The following is a 14674-nucleotide window of genomic DNA, read 5'->3' as shown; positions in this document are numbered from 1 at the left end:
CATTAGACTGGAAAGTCCTTGCTGCAAATCTGGGAGGGTTAACAGAGCTTCTACCCCAGCCTACTAGCTAACCAAAGGAGACAGCCGGTAAGATCCAGAACCCTCCCTCCTGCAAAGCTGGCTAGCCAATCGGCACCTGGAGGGAGTGTGACCACGGATCTCATTGGCTACCAACCTCCGCGCATAAGGAAGAGAGGGAGGCAGGCAGGGAAGCATTGTTATCTTAAGACACTCATCTGGTGCCTGAGTCTGCAGGTGACACAGCTTAGGTACGGAGTTCGGAGTCGGAGCATGGGAACGCAGGGCTATAGGCAATCTTGGAATCAAATCGCCGAGAACCGGCTCCTAGGTTAGTTGTGTCTCAAGCCGGGGGGACCTCTCTACTAGTTACCCACCTCTGTGGGTGCACCTGCTGTGTGTAGAGAGGGCAGGAGCAAATCAGCTAGCAGCATGATCTCGGCTGAATGTTGTGGACTTGCCTGTCCCCAAGTGAAAAGCACTGATTGGGAGAAGAGAGAGTGAGAGGCTTTTTAGAGTTGGAAAAGAAGGCGAGCTCTTGGATTTCTCTCTGCAGAGGGACCTAGGACTCCCCAAGGGGCTGGTTTTGTACTGTCATTGCTTCTTTCGTCCTGTCTTCACCCTTCTGATCCAGTCCAGAAGCACTCCTTAACCATGCTTTGGGTTACCGGAGTTTTTGGTGTTCCGCTGGAAGAGAGCAGGAGAGAGGTATAGCGGCACCAGCAGCAAGGGGAAGACAGAATTTGGAAAGGGGTATCCGTGCTCTCTCCCATTCTGAAAGGAAGGCGTTCGCATCCCCTCTAAATATGGGAGGGGGGGGGAGCACGTGAAATCATGAAATAAAAACTTTGGAAAGCTGCCACCGGAGATGTGGTCGGGGCTGAAAAAACCCTGGAATCTGTTAGGAATCTCCTCTCAGACGCTCTGGGGCTTGGGAGCAGCTGATACAGCAAGGATTCAAGGTAACTAAGCGTGTATGTTATCTGATGGCTTTCTGGTGATGTTTTGCTGAGAAAGGTTGGTTGCATGTGTTGTGTTGACTGAGAAAGGGGCAAATTGCTTCCTAGAAGCAAGCTGCTTTGGGCATTTGCAAGCAGTTGCTGCCAGAGGGGTGGATTCCGTGCTTCTTGGTTTCTCAGCTTTCTCCTGTCCTAACCCGGGCTGAAGGCTTCCTGGTTTGAACTACATCTAGTCTTTTTTTTTTTTTAAATCACGGCAGCTTCATAGCAGCTAGATCCCTGGACATTCTTCCTGACCTGTGTTCTTATTACCTGGATAAGTCTGCAAAGTTAGAACAACTCTCATTAGCTTCAGAGAATCCCATCTTATTGAGTAATTGTAGGGGATGACTCCGTCTATTTGCCTGTTCTTGGTCCATGACATACTCTGCATGGGATGAATTGAATATAGGTTGGATATAGGAGATCTCCATTCCTACGGTTCATATAGCAGCCTAGTATGCCTGTATAGTATCTGTCTTTGCGTCACTCCCTCTTCTTCCTTTACTCTCTTCCACATTGAAAAGCCAGAGGAAAAAAAAAATCTGAAGAGGGAACCTTATTAGAGAGGAATTCTTCTCCCTAGGGGTGATGGTGGAAGTCCCACTGATTGAGTTAAACCAGGCAAAGCACTGGAGACTGTGAGCAGGCAGCTCTGCTGTTCTGAGAGGAATATTCTATTTATTCTAAGATCCAGTAGCGCTCTCCATTCTTGCAATGACCTGCATATATTTATTTGCATGTTACTTTCATGCATGGTCGCCTGGGCACATAGCTGCATGCAAACAGACACAAAGCTATGTATGGAAAGAGCATTCTGGCTACAGAATGTGCTTGGGCAATCCACAGACCTAGCCAGAGAAGACTGAATTGTTCAGTGAGAACATGAACTTGTGAGCCCAGAGGAGTTCTCCAGTCAGCCCTCTGTGTGGTATATATTTATCCAGAGTATATAGACTTAAGCCAAATATTAACTAACAATCAAGCTAATGCACTATTAACATGCTTGAACAGACCCCTCTAAAGAACTCTGTGTGTGTGTTATCCCTAGCTTAGGGAGCCAGGTGCCCTGGAAATTAACAAATGCTTTTTTTAAAAAAAATAAGGTAGTAATTATCAAAGGCTGCCCTTGTAGCTGTGTACTCAGGGCCTTCTGTATCGGGGACAGTGTTATGTCAGCATAAACCAATAAGGGAGAGAGAAGGTGTATTGGGGAGTCAAGTGCTTCTGCAGCTATCTTTCTCCACACATGTGCACATCCAAATGTGCCCATTCCTTGAACATACTACCTGAGGGCATATGATGCCTGTGGTAACCAACCTAGCAACTGGGTAGTAGTTTGGAGAATTTCCTTGAAAGGGGAAAGGGAAATGGGGGAAGGGGTTCCAGTCTGATGACATCAGAAGCTGGGAGAGTGATGCTTAGGGATCCTAGGGATCAGGAGCTGAGAAGGCCCTCCTTGAGGGCTTGTTGTTAACATGCATTTTTATTTATTTAGTCCAGAAGCTTTCTGAGTTCTCTCTCCACCTGAGTAAGTTGTCGTGTAGCATCAGGTGCGGAACTGGGCAATTCTACCAGGATGGTCCTGAAATCCTATCAATACCCATAATTGCTTTCTGCTGTGCGGCAGAGCGCACGCTTTGCTGCCTTACAGAGTGGCCATGGGGGGAGAGAGAGAGAGAGAGAGAGAAGAGAGAGAGAGAGAGAGAGAGAGAGAGAGAGAGAGAGAGAGAGAGAGAGAGAGAGAGAGAGAGAGAGGGCAAGGGGGCAGGGAATGAGGGAATGGCTTCTATGAAATGTTGGGAGGAAGGGAAGCAGATTTGGGAATATGGATTTTTTCCCAGTGGAGTTCAGCCCACTCCAGAATGCTTAATGGCTTGGTACCCAACAGCTGCAGTAGTAGGGGAATCTCAATAGTCTCCAAATCGTCTTTCTCTCCAAAACTGAGATAGGGGATTTTGAAGAATGAAATGATAGGTGCTGCAAATGTGGCCAGCAAAGACAGCCAGGCAGGTATGGAGCCAAGGTGGGGGAGGAGAGGAGAAGCTACAGAGAGAATAGTCCTAGAAGCATCACCCAAATGGGTTTCTGACTGTCTGATTGGAGTGCTAGTGACCCTCCAGTATCCTGCTCTGGAGACCCTCTTCAGGAGACTCTCATCTGGCATCCCAACAGGTTGTTTACAGAGTAAAGACAGAGGGAAAAGAACAGACAGTGCCAGAGGCAGCCCTTCATCGTCTACCTCTTCCAGATAACCTCTCCCCAGACATAGGCAATTCTTCTGGGATTTGCACATCAAAAGAGTCCCTCCAAGAGAGTGCTGCACAATCACTCCCCAGTCACAAACAGGAGATAATCTTAAGGGAGTTTAGACACCTGTGTGGGTACTTTCTGCTAACTTGAGATGTTCAGGATGGAGGAGCTTCCTAGGCAGATGCCCTGGGTTATCATCACTGCATCCGTTTCTGTAATCTCCCTTTCCCCTCCTCCAACACTGTGCTCTTTGCTTTTGGTGATTCAACTATTTCTCTTAAATAATAACAGCCCTGTATAAATTGTATTACAGCATTTTTCTCGAAGAGCCAGAGTATTCTACAATGCTCATCTAATTAATCTTCACACAAGCTTATTGTATCATTTATGTTTGATTATCCTGTGAGGTAGAGTCAGAACTGATATTAAGTGTCTTCCTTACAATTTGGGAGAGGGAATGGCAAAGAGAAGCACAGAGAGGTTAAATGGCATTATATAGGTTACATTGTCAGTCGTTAGCAAAATGGGAAGCTTTAATCTCATAACTCCCTTGCCCATGCCAGACTCTGTTGCCTTTTTATTATTATTTTTTTTAATGGATAGCTCATTTTTGGTGATTTTATTTTGTTTCAGCAGCTCTGTTTTTAATTGAAATAGGAGATAATATCTGAACACAAGGTTGTGTTAGAGAGTTAATAAAAACCAACAAATACTTGCTTGGTGCCATGAAGTTTAGAAAGATGGAATCTTTTACTTGCCCTTTGGAAGCTTACAATTGGTGAAACCTATAAAACAAAGGAGAAGTTAAATAATGATAACAATGTAAATTATAGTTCTAAGTCATAAAAACATTGCTAATGAACTATACAGGATTGATAATAAAATGAAATTGGAGATAATACCTGAACACAAGGTTGTGTTAGAGAATTAATAAAAACCAACAAATACTTGCTTGGTGCCATGAGATTTATAAAGATGGAATTCTTTGCTTGCCTTCTGGAATCTTATAGTTGGAGAAACCTATAAAACAAAGGAGAAGTTAAATAATGATAATGGTGTAAATTATAATTCTAAGCCATAAAAAAGTTGCTAATGAGCTATACAGGATTGACAATAAACATGAATTGAAGAGAAAGATAGATGCCACTTTCAATTGGTGGGATGGGGAGGAGATCCAGGAAACCTATTAGAGAGAGGCAGGATCCAATTTATACTTTGGTGAATGGTTAGGATTTGGACTGAGGAGAATATAAGAAGGAAAGTAAAAAAAAATAAAAAAAAATAAAAAAAGGAAAGTAGCTGTGATTGGTAATAAAGAGAAGGAGGCCAGATGTCTTCAGAATAGTTCTGTTCCTTAAAACTCACTTCTTATCCTTTGGATACTGATAATAAAGTAGCAATTGAATTTTAATAATAGTCAATCTGAAGGAAACAGTTCTAAGACCTAGATAAGATGATTTAAAGCAGTAAATCTTTTTTTAAAAATTTCTAAACTATATTTTGTTATAATGGCCTCAGTTTCCTCATCTATAAAATGGGGATATTAATGCTTATCTCCTAGAGTTAAAGGATTAAATGAGTTAATATTTGTAGCACATTTTGCAAATTGTAAAATTGAGATAGGGGGTTTTGAAGATAGGGGGTTTTGAATTAACATTTATAAATGCTAATTATTGTTACTAGTGGGATTATAACAGGTTTCCTTTCCAACCCTATATATTTTATATTATGCATTTGAAAACATTCACTCCAAGAAGAAGTCCATTGATTTCACTATATTGCCAAAGACAGACAGACAGACACACACACACACACACACACACACACACACACACACACTCTTACCATTACACATAAATACTTACCATCACACACATAAATACACTACTCTTGCCATCACTCACACACACAATTAAGAATGTCCCCTTGCTTGAGAGTCTATACTGTTTGTTCACTGGAATACTGAAGTGTGAATTAGTCTTTTCCACCTTTTCCAATCAATGGCCCATGTGAAATGAAAAACAAACAAAAACATCCTAATGAAATTCAGGTGATTCACCAATTTCATATTAGAAAATGGCATGGTAATTGTTATTAGTTGATAAGGGATCACCTAGATTTTAAAGACATCATTATAAGTCATCTTATCTAACTGAAATTGGAGACTTTTGAAGTAGTCTCAATTTTTCCCAAATACTCCCTTCCCAGCATGCCCAGTGGAATACCAAAGCTCTGAGTTATTTAGTACTGAGGAGTTTTCAGTCTTAAAATTCTTGAACGTGTCTGTGTGCATAACCTCTTACCTCCCCTCCTCCTTTTCCTTTTTAATAAAACATTTGCTGTTGAAATCACACTGGAGGAGAGGGAGGATGGGGTGGGGTGGGGAGGAGATTGTGCTGTATTGCCGGCAGTCTTACTACTAGATATTGTGATTCAGGCTTTTCTCAAGCTAATCTAGAGAAGATCAAATCATTTCTACTATGAGGGGCAACTCTGAGAAAAAGCCAAGGGCCATGAACACATACAAATGGAGGCAACATCTGGCCTTCTTCTTATCTGGTCAACCGCAGACCTATGACAAGTAGACCTTATCTGTCAAAGGAAAGGTCATGTTTTGAGAAAGCTGATAAAACTGTCACATTCTCCACATTATTCCACATTTGATTTCTGGCACTGAATAGTCCCTTTGCATATGGCTCTGATTCCTTGGGTGCCCCCTTCCACCATAGATTGGAGACTTCTAGCCAGTATGAATATTAATGGGATTTATAACTGGTCCAAAGTCACATAGGTTATAAGTTTCTCCATAAGGAGAAAAGCTCACTGTCCACAGAGTCTCATTTCATTTTGCTATCTCATTCTTACTAGCTTTTATGCAGGCTGGTAGTCATAGATTACTTCCATTTTACTGAAAACCCTTATTAGACTTTAATGCCCTCTCATGCCCATTCTCTGCCAAGGCATGGAAGTCCCCTGATCTGCATTTAGCCACAGTGGTGAGATGCTTCAGCTTTTCGTTTATTCAGTTAGGTTCTCCTAGACTCCCTCATTCGTAGTTAAAGGGAGGTGTGACCCTGACAACCAGATTTGATATTGGTGGATGAGTCAGCTGCTGACAAGATTCAGCCACCATTAAGCACTACCCTTAGTGTAGAAGTCAGTGGACTGGGTTTGAAATGGTAGCTCTGTTATTTCTTACTTGTGTGATCTTGAACAAATGCAATCATATATCTACTTCTTAGTTTTTTTCACTTACGAAACCAAAGTGGTTTGATTAGGTGAACCCTTCAAGATCTAGTTTTATTATCCCATGAATTCACTTGTGAGAAAGATACTATTAGAGGCAGTGGGAATAAAAGGGCGGCTGGGGGTGGGGGGGAAGATACAGTACCTGCTCTTATTGTTTTTCAGTCATTTTTCCTCATTGCCTTAAAGATTCTTTTTGACCCCATTTATTTTGTTTGTTTGTTTGTTTGTTTGTTTTGTTTTGTTTTGTTTTTTGGCAAAGATACTTGAGTGATTTGCCAAATCTTTTTCCAATTCATTTTACAAATGAGGAAACTGAGGCAAACAGGATTAAGTGACTTGTCTAGAGTCACACAGCTAGAAGGTATAAAAATTTAAGTTGGGTCTTCTTTACAACAGATTTGGTGCTCTATCTACTTATGCTTTCCTACGTACCCTAAAGGGGCTTGTATTTTATATAAAGGGGAGGAAAGATGGAGGGGGGATATGACATATATAAAGCTAAGTATAATTCAATGTGGAGTGTAGTGATAGGCATAAAGGAGTGGATTGTTTTAGGAAGTTTGAGGGAAAAAATATTAACATATCAGTGGGATTTATGTTGGGCTCTGGATTATATAAATACTCACTTTCCTTTATTTAGGGTTGTTTTACAATGGCATGACCTGCGATTTTCATTACTCAATCCTTGAATATACCTTGAATGTTTCATCTACTATTAAATGATCTATGGACAGTTATTGGTCAACATGCATTTATTAAGCAGTTACTATGTGACAGGCACTGTGCTAAGCATTGGGAATATGAAGTCAGGAACAAGCAAGACAGTCCCTGCCCCCAAGGAATTTAGAGCCTAATGAGAGAAGATAATGCATAGGAAAGCTCAAGAGGAGGGGCTTGTTGTTATATGGAGCCATAGTGCAGAGTTCCAGAGAGTCAAGAGAAGAATGTAGGATGGTTGCATTTCAGCATGAAGAGCAAGGAAATTACCAGTGAAAGAATGGGAACTTGAGAGATATGCCAAGATGAGGGAACTTTTAGATTGAGAAAGCATTTGAGGCATGGTGGTGAAATCTAGAGAATCAGAAGTAAACCAAGAGAAGGATTAAGACTAGTGTGATTCCCCATTCATGTGAAGTGATGGATGAACCCATAAGTTGTGTGGGAGTAGGTGCTCTGTTGCTTTTCTAGTTTCAAGGTCTAAGTCCTACAAAAATGGTGACACATAAAAGACAAAAGGTACTGAACAGTGGAGACTAGAAAGCTCAGAAAACTATGATTTATGGAAATTTAGTCAATTTCTCTTTCCTGAAGCTGAGTGAAAAAGAATGATTTGCCTTATATGACTAACCATTCTTCCATGCCTTAAAGCTAGAGTTGGAAACTATATCATTGATAGGGTCACTTGGAATCTTGAGAAGCATTAATGGGTATTGAAGAATAAGTGTATTTGATTATAGCTTTGAAGCTAGAGACATTAAGAGCCATCTAACCTCATCCTCTACATTTGACCGATAAGAGAACTGAGGCCCAAAGTTTGTGACTTGCTCCAAATCGCTTAAGTGGCAGATTCAGTACTCATTCAACTCCTCATGTTTCCTGTCACTCACTCTATCACTCAATCAAACAAGAACAAACCCTATGTCTCCCAGAGTGAATCAGTGCAGCCTCACAAGAAAAAAAAAATCCTCAGGTCAGGTTCTGTACTAGAATAATTTTTGTAGTAGCATATAAACTATGCAGTACAATTGGTTTCATTTTGAATAATCAGATTCAAAATTAAGATACTCTGAATTAACACAGTGAATCTAAGGTAAGCTTGTTGAATGATAATTCATCAAATATGATACCTTACTTTAACTTTGTTTACATTTTAGAATCTGGAAGACCTTTTAGTAGAGAAATAATGGCCAACATATAGCAACTGAATCCAAGTTGGGGGAGAGATTGGGGCTAGTTGTTTGTTTTTTCAAGAAGGTCATCTGAAGCTAATGAAAATCCTTGTGAACCTCAAAGAAAGGAAAGCTTTGCTCACTGTCGCAAACTCTTGTTGTAATCCCGTTTATTTCTCTATGCCAAAGGTATGAGGCTTTAATGCCTTTTAATTTGAGGGGTACCAAGAGATCTACCCCCCAAAAAAAATCCACTCCCTCCAGTACAGGCTTTAGAAAAGCCTGATAAAATTCAAATATGAGAGGAAGGGAATAAATTAACATTAATCACACATTTATTAATTCCCTAATAGAAAGCAATGTGCTTATACATTGAGGAAATGACACACAAGACAAGTTACTAAGTATTCATGGAGGAAGAGGTCACAAAGAAAACCTGCATGGATTGTTGCCCTGGAGCATAGAACAAGTTCAAAGAGTCACATAAGAACCTTAGACAGAGAATAATACAGTATAGATACATAGCATAGGTTTTCTGTTGGAGAATACAGATGTGGGGGGGGTGTCTCTGCAAAATGGGAAGAAGTCATAGAAAGATCAGTTGAAGGGGAAAATGAAGACAAATGTCACAATTTTATTGGAAGCTCACATTGCATCACCTTTTTCCTTTATCTGTCTCTATCTCTCTTATATACCTGTCACATTGTGGGTGTTGCATAAAAGTTTAATAATATTAAAACTGAGTGCCCTCAAGGGCCTTTTTGGAACCCGATTCATCTTCATCTGGTCAATTCCCACAGGCTGTAAGCCCAACATCTACATTCCGGCTTCCCCATCCATCCCACTTTAAACTCTTTCCACAAACAGCATGATTCTGAGATACTTGAAAAAAGTAAAGCATCCTAAATATAGCTAGAAGGCTATCAAGCATAAACATAAAATCATAGAATTTTAGATTTGGAATGGAGCAATGATGGCCTGATATAATTTCATGGATTAAGGTGTTGTAGAAAGAGATCTGGAAAGAATCTTAAAGGTCATTTAGTCTATATCCTCGTTTTACAGAGGAAGAAACAAACTCAGAAACCTTTAAGTATCTGCCCTAGGTCACAGACTAGGAAGTAATTGAGGCAGGACTAAAATCAGGTCTCCTGATTCCATGTTCTGTGGCTTGATTTGGTTTGGTTTGATTTGATTTTCCCCATAGGACATTCACCTCTGCAAGGAGTAAAACCTACATAAATGGGTCAGAAGGAATGGTCTTAAAAGAAATCAGGAATTGCATTTGTTTGTTTCCCATATCTGAAATGGATTCCCTAGTCTTCTTTGATGCTTTATAGTTTTGCAATCACCCATGAAACTTTTCTTAATTTGCTCCCTTCACCAAATGGTTTCACTTTCTCCTCAACTTCTTAATCTTCCCAGTTTTACCTCTTTGATATGCTCTTTAGAGTATAATCTCAGTGCCATACAGTCTTGATGTTCTACTAGATTGTAAGGCCTTTGAAGATTGGGGTTATGCCATTTTTTCATTACTTAAGAATTAGCTAGAAAAGTAATCTGGTAAAGTAGATGGAGAGCAAATTGTGAAGATAAGTAGATCCAGGTTCAACTTTCATTTTTTTCACCTGATGACTTTGTGATTATGGGATAGTCACTGAACCCAGCAACACAGCAACCTAGGCTATTAGCTAACCATTAAGCCATTTTCATCCAAGAGTGAATTCCATCTCTCTTCATCTTTGTGCTTTTCCGTAAGCTTCATCCCTTGCATGAAATGTACTCCCTTCCCTTTCCCCTCAAGGTCTTCTGATCCATGGCTCCAATCAAAGCTTATCTCTTGTCACTTCCTACCTCCTACCTCCTTTTTTCTAATTCCTCTACTTGGTAGCCAACTCACTTAATTTTTATTGACTTCAAATATATATATATATGTAGTATTCAGTGATATGTGTACATATTGCACTTCCTCAATAGAAGGTAAGTTCCTTGAGTCCAGGGCCTGTTTTATTTTATGTTTCTATATCCCAGGTACCTATCACAGTATCCTAGATTTATATGAATGAATGAAAAAATGGATTTCTATTTAATTTGTGAATCATATTGCATTTTAAAGATATCAAAAGATATTACTTTTAAGAATGAAAACATCCAAAACTACAATTTGTTGAGCAGATGCTGATCTGCATTGGCTTCCTCATGCAAATCACCCTATATGAATGAAATTATAGATGGGATAAAAAATAGCTGACATTTATAGGGTAATTTAAGGATTACAAAGGCATTTTGATATACATTATCTCATTTGCTGCACACTACAATCTTGGTACTGAGGGCATCGTTCTTCCCATTTCACAGACGAATAAACCAAGGCTTATAGAGCTTAAATGATTTGCTCATGGTCACATAGCTAAGCTGGGATAGAGGTAGAATTCTAAACAAGTTTTTTTTCCTGACTCTAAATTAAGCAGTACAGTACCTACTATGGTGTACTGTGCTTTGCAAATCCTAGGTGCTTTAGCAAAAATGTAGTCACTATTTACCTTGCCATCTCCTTGAAAGTCAATTGGGCTTTGTCCAATAATTCTTTGATTGAGAGGTTGATGACTTGTTGTCATCAGCACACGTGAAAAATGATCAGTCTCTCTTCAATGAATCAAAAACTTCCCAAGTCCCTGAAAAGCTTGGAGTAGGAACTTGCAATAACAAGGACAAAACCATGGGAAGCCAAAGCTGAATGTCTTGGGAATGGAATAGAAGGAAGAAAAGATAGTGGGAAAACACTGGAGCCTGTGACCACAAAGCCCAACTACTGGACTGGTCTAGCTAAGTGATGAAAAGTAAGAGAAGTGCCTAATAAAATAGATAATAACATAATAAAATTTAAAAAAATAAATGGAAGGGATCTCTGTTCAAATTCCTTCATTTTAAAGATAAAATAACATATAATTAAATTCAAAGACATTTTTTTTTCATTACTTAAGAATTCACAGCAGGATTCATTTTAAACTAAGACCTCTTGGCACCTTTAAAATGCAATTTTATATAACTGGGGAAAATAAAATGTTAAATATTTTTAAATGCAATTTGATATGTAAACTAAATATGAATCCATTTTTCATTCAATAAACAATGTATTAAGCTATATTTCAGATTTCATGGTAAGCACTTAGGATATAGAAACATAAAATAGGCCCTGGCCTCAAAGAACTTATATTCTACTGGGGTGATGCATTATGTACACATTTCACTAAATACAAATTATATCAAAGTCAATAAAAAATTAGGTTGATTAGCAGGACTATATGAAGATCAATTCTGATAGACGTGGCTCCCTTCAACAATGAGATGATTCAAACCAGTTCCAGTTGTTCAGTAATGAAGAGAGTCATCTACACTCAGAGAGAGAACTATGGGAAATGAGTGTGGACTACAACATAGCATTCTCACTCTGTTGTTTGCTTGCTTTTTGTTTTTTTTTTTCCTCAGGTTTTTTTCTTTCTTTCTAGATCTGATTTTTCTTGTGCAGCAAGAAAACTGTATAAATATGCATACATATATTGGATTTAACATATACTTTGACATATTCAATATGTACTGGACTACCTGATATCTAGGGAAAGGGCTAGGGGGAAGAAAGGGAAAATTTGGAACAGAAGGTTTTGCAAGGGTCAGTGTTGAAAAATTACCCATGCATATGTTTTGTAAATAGAAAGCTATAATAATATTTTAAAAAAATAGGTTGATTGGTTACCTACTAGGAGAATCAAGAAAGGCCTGTCACATAAGAAGTAGCAGGTGACACATGAGGTAAAGCTTTGACTGGACCAGGGATCAGAAGACATTGAGAGGAGAAGAGAGGGAGCACAAATCACGCATGGGATACAGCTTATGTAAAAACACAAAGCTGAAGATGAAACTCACTGTAGGATGAGAATAGCTTGAATTGCTTTTTTCTTTCCCTGTCATCATAGTTGCTTCTTTTGTGATTCTCTTCTCAGCAATGATGCAATGGCAAAGACTGTATTTGGATATTTTGGCCCTCAGCAAAAATTATCCTCATCCAGCGTTTGTCTCAAAAAAAAAAAAAGTTTCCTCCCAGGTGTTTGAGCCACTTGCCTGGCAGAAATGCAGATGCTGCTTTCTCCAATATCTCAGTTCCTTCCTTTTTTTCTCCCCAGGACCTCAATTTTAGGATCTTAACACCAATAGTAACAGGGCTCAACTGTAGGAGTGAGAAATCACTGAAGAGGCTGAAGCACTGGGCTAGGGAGAGTCCAGTTATTGGCTTGATTAGCTAAGTTCTGAGAAGTGAGAGAGGAGGCCCAGTGAGCCTTCTAGGGTAGTCCCCATGAGCCCTGCAACCTTCCTTCCCTCTTCTAATCTGATAGTCTTGAGATGGGGTTGAATGGAGAGGAGAGAGGGAAGTCCTTGGAATCCCCTTGAGGAACAGACATGCTGAAGCACATCAGTAAGGTTTGTGAGGGTGGTTAATGACTCCCTCTCTTCATTCCTTATTTAACCATTTAACACAGTATAAATAAAATGTCATTCTCTGAGCAGGTGGTAGAGCAGGATTTGGGGAGGGGAAAGGTCCATTTTAGATCCTCTGCCTTTTCTCCTATTTTTTTCCCTCTACTCTCTCTCTTCCCTCTTTGGGGTTCTGAGTTACAAAACTGATAAAGCAGCTTCAGTGGCTTTGTTAGGGAGTCCAGAGAAACCTCTATACGCTAGAGACCCCTAGAGGCAGATGACTTTGTTACAATGCACCTGTCTGGAGCAGGAGGCCAGACTTCAGACAGGAAGATGCTTGGGGGTTGGAGTGAGCACATTTATGAAGAAGGCTCTCTCTGGGCTAGATTAAGACTGTGGAGTGCACAGTGTTTGTTGCGGCATCTGTAACCTCAAGCTTTGAGATGCTCTTTATCTGAGGTGTGGTAGTAATGGGTATCTGATCATTTGTCTTTCAACAAAGCCATCTCTTACTTATGCTATGAATCTTCCACAATTATTTTCGGAATCTCCATGCATACTTGTTGGGGATTGGGAAAAGCAGAAAGGGATAGGAAATGGGGAGATGAGGTTAGAGGTGAGGCTAGATTAAAAGGGAGGCTAGGTCTTGGGAAAGATTATAAATTTTCCCTCTAAATGCTACTTTTCTTCCTTGTCTCTCACTTCTTCCTCATTCTGTTTAGCAAGGCTGGAGATCCTCAGAGATAGCTACTTTTACAGGAAATCTCCATTTTTATCATTTCTTCCTTACCTTTTTACAATGTGCATTTTCTTTTTTTTATTCACATTTTTATTTGGATATTAGATATGTCCACATCCAATGATCTTTCCATATTTAAACCTAGAGGTTTCAGCCACTGTGACCAGTGAGTGTTCAAATGAGTTTAAGTGAATATATTAAGGGAAGGAAAAAGGGGAGATAAACTCTCTTCACTCAAGATACTGAAGTCATAATGTATTCCATCTGTAGATGCATGGTGTCAACAACAATTTTTAGGAACAGAAGTAACAGAATGTAAGTGTAAATATTAGGATCCAAGCATGATATTGCAAAGGAATCCCTTTTACAATTGAAAGCTTCAGAAACATCAATGTTATGTGCCACTGGGGCATTCATTCTTTCTCCTGTAAGCATTGTAGTTGTTTGAGGGAGGAGTTTTTGGAGAGTCATTTGAGACGCTGCCCAGCTGTGGATTTTGTTGAACACTAATGATACTCTCACCCAGGTTCTGGGATTTAGAATTTCATATCAATTCTGAGTATCTGGATTCCAATTCGTTCAACCTTTTGCTAATTCTTCTACCTGAGGGATTTCTGCCTTGCCCCAAACCAGGCTTTTTCTGTGAGTGCAAGAAACTATAGCATTTGAAAGTATATGTAACTAATTGGTCTAGGGTTGGTTGATTCAGTGAAGGCAGTGGACTTCTTGCTAGGTGACAGACATTATATGAAATATAATATTTGGTTGGCTTCTTGAAATGCAATACACAAATACTGTGTGGGAAATGGGATTGGCAATGACTTGCAAAGACTTAATTTGGGGAAAAGAAGAAAAAAAAACCCACAAGAAAACTGCCAGTTTGTGCTATGTTGCATACAGATTATGATTTTAATGCATATTCATATAAAGAAAAATGGGTTAATTTTGAAAGAAATGACTCCGCCCATATGGGTTTTGCTTCTGCAAACATAACAGAATTATTCCAAGTAGCAGGGACTGTATAGGTCTTTTAGGTGTGTGGGACTCTCTAAAGA

At 39.5% G+C, this 14674-nt stretch overlaps 1 protein-coding gene across 1 annotated transcript in view; it reads left to right on the top strand.

Moving 5' to 3' along the window:
- The first annotated feature begins 227 nt into the window (after window positions 1–227).
- The window catches only part of BRINP2 (BMP/retinoic acid inducible neural specific 2), a 166530-nt gene continuing 152083 nt past the window's right edge, over window positions 228–14674 (top strand). The window contains exon 1 of the mRNA XM_051998892.1: window positions 228–980. The gene's annotated coding sequence lies outside the window, so the exon portion shown is untranslated. The remainder of the gene's footprint in view (window positions 981–14674) is intronic.

The sequence above is a fragment of the Antechinus flavipes genome, chromosome 4 (genome assembly GCF_016432865.1).
Source record: "Antechinus flavipes isolate AdamAnt ecotype Samford, QLD, Australia chromosome 4, AdamAnt_v2, whole genome shotgun sequence".
Classification (NCBI taxonomy): Eukaryota; Metazoa; Chordata; class Mammalia; order Dasyuromorphia; family Dasyuridae; genus Antechinus; species Antechinus flavipes.
Note: the sequence above shows the minus strand (reverse complement) of the source record. Positions and strands in the feature narration are given on the sequence as shown.